Raw genomic sequence first — 2,845 nt, 5'->3', positions numbered from 1 at the left:
TGTCTCCAGCAGCTTCACAGGACAACACAGTGGGTCTGGGAGGTGCCCCTCACAGAACAGAAAGGGTCGTGTGAGGGCTCACAGGGAACTCCTCAGCCAGAGAGATGGTCTTGAATTTTTTAAATTTTAAACCCATTTGTATTCCCATACATGGAAGAGAATAGGAGTTTTTAAGGGAAAATACCACAGTAATCACTCCTTGTTTGTGGGACTGTGAGAGCCCGTCAGCCGGGCAACTTTGTGTGTGCACACCCCGGAGCAGAGTCCACTTGGTGATTTCATCAATTCTCCTTTCCATTCCTGCACCACAAATGCTTCAAATCTAATTTCATGGAATTGGCCAACAAGAGAAACTTTCATTTGCAAAGTGCTTTAATGCATATTTTAGAAATAAATAATAATAATAAACACTAATGTACAAATACAAATGTGAACTTAAAAATCCATAAGAGACTATTTACAAAGCTTGTTATCACTTAGAATTTGAAGGAAATGAAGGACAGGAATTTTTAGGTATGGCAGTCATGTGAAAGTCACTGAAAATTCTTATGAAAAAATGTAGTGAGAGAGAGGAAAAAGTATTTTTCACAGTATTAATAAAAATAATAAAAATTATTCTTGACCCAGAGCGACAAACCCACTGAGGACTTTCATGTACTGTCTTAGTCTCTTAGGGCTGCCATGACAAAATACCACAAGCGGGTGGCTTTAAAGAACAGAAATTTATTTTTTCACAATTCTGGAGGCCTGAAGTAAAAATCAAGGTCTAGGCCATACCCAATCCTTCTGGAACTTTTGAGAGAGGAACTGTTCCACGATTCTGTCCTAGCTTCTCGTGGCTGAACATCCTCAGCCACAGAACATTTCTCAGGGCTAAAACCAAAAAACCAAACCCGTGGCCCTTGGGTCAATTCCAACTCATAGCAACCCTACAGGACAGAGTAGAACTGCTCCATAGGGTTTCCAAGGCTGTAAAGCTTTACAGAAGCAGACTGCCACATCTTTCTCCCATGGGGTTGCATGTGGGTTCGAACTGCTGACCTTTCAGTTAGCAGTTCAGTGCTACCCACCCCCAAATGCACATATCATCTGCATGAGTGCTCTTGCTTCTTTATTTCTAATCCAAATGTCATTGCTGTCGTCTTGGTTGTGGATCCAAACACTGGGCTTGGGATGCTAAGTCTAAAGATTCCTGTCTTGCCCTGTGCACCCGGCCATTCTAACATCCTTGCTTTTCCTACCTATGCAGGTCACGCCACTGCTGACTGACACAGAAGAGTCCCCAGAGTCCCCTCACACCCCACTCTCTGCGTCCTTCCCCTCTGTGGTGCCTTACCACACAGGTTGGAGCATTTCACCTGAGGCAGGGGCCATGAGCATAGAGAAGGCCTTAGCAGATGGGAACTTGCTGGAGGTTGTCTCTGTGTTCAGGGAGACTGTGAAGACAGCATCCAGCACCCCAGTGAAAATTGCTGTGACAGGGCACAGCATGTCTTCCTTTATCAACGCTCTGCGGGGCATCGGGCACGAAGAGGAGGCTTCAGCTCCTACTGAGGTGGTGAGAACCACCCAAACACATGACTCCTACTTGTCTTCCAATTTTCCAAATGTAGAGCTCTGGGATCTGCCTGGCACAGGGACTTCCCCCACAGAGCACGGAGAACTATGTGGTGGAAATGGAGTTTAGCAAGTACCGCCTCTTCATTATCATTGCATCTGAACAGTTCAGCATAAATCATGTGATGCTTGCCAAAACCATTGAGAGGATGGAAAAGAAGTTCTACATTGTGTGGACTAAGCTGGACAGGGACCTCAGCACAAGTGTGCTCAGGAAGGAGCAGCTCTTGAAGAATATTCAAGAGACTATCCTAGAAAATCTCCCTAAGGGGCAGATGTGTGGGCACCCCATATTCCTGGTCTCCAGCTGACCCTTTTTTGCATGACTTCCCAAAGCTCAGGGACACATTTCAAATGGACCTTATCCATATCAGATGCTATGGTCCCACACCTGTGAGAAGATCATTAATGACAAAGTGATCTCCCTGCGGAAGGCAATAGCTGCACACTCTTCCAGGACACTCTTGGCATTCAGGATCCAGATGATTTGACAGAATGTCTGAACACCTACCGATTGATCTTTGGTATTGATGATGTATCTCTCCAGCAGGTGGCACGTAGAATGGGGACAGCAATCGTAGAGTACACGGCCCTCATGAAGTACCAGGATCTGCAGACTCTCAGCAGAACTGACTGCAAACTGGCATGCATGACTTGTAGAGTCTTTAAGGCACTCCTCAGCCTTCTTAGCTACATCCCACTGTTAGGTAACCCTGTTGTCCGCTACTTCAGACGGATGAAACACAAACACATCTTTGAGATAGTTGCCAAGGACACCAAGGCCATCCCGAGAAAAGTCCTGAAAGACTCTACCATCCCAGGCTGAAAGCCATCTTGGGACTAGTCCTACAGGCTTGCCCTTAGAGGGATGTCAGGATGCTTGAGTGTCCTCTTCTTAGTAGAGTACACCTTTCTCCACTCAAAATCAGAGAGATTTAACTTAAGACTTTCTTACATTTTTAATGGTTATAAATTCCTTGATAGGAATTATGAAAACTGGTAATCTTTCTAGCACCGATCATAATGTACTGGTCCTTGGAGAAACAAGTTCTGTAGAAATCATTAAATAAATTTCTGGAATCAGAATATAGAAATTTCATTTTCAGTTGCAATGTGTCACATATTTCCAAATCAGTCATTTTTCTTTATGCTTAAAGTTAGCATCATTTCTTTTCATTAACACCTTTTCACTCCCTGCTCCCGATTCCTTTTCTCCTTCCTTTTACTA

The 2,845-nt window shown here is 44.3% G+C and overlaps 1 pseudogene; it reads left to right on the top strand.

Moving 5' to 3' along the window:
* The first annotated feature begins 1,170 nt into the window (after positions 1 to 1,170).
* On the top strand, positions 1,171 to 2,443 carry LOC101346528 (immunity-related GTPase family M protein pseudogene; annotated as a pseudogene).
* The last annotated feature ends 402 nt before the right edge of the window (positions 2,444 to 2,845 follow it).

The sequence above is a fragment of the Trichechus manatus genome, unplaced genomic scaffold, assembly GCF_000243295.1.
Source record: "Trichechus manatus latirostris isolate Lorelei unplaced genomic scaffold, TriManLat1.0 scaffold00181, whole genome shotgun sequence".
Taxonomy (NCBI): Eukaryota; Metazoa; Chordata; class Mammalia; order Sirenia; family Trichechidae; genus Trichechus; species Trichechus manatus.
The sequence above is the reverse complement of the archived record's forward strand: the minus strand, read 5'-3'. Positions and strand labels throughout refer to the sequence as shown.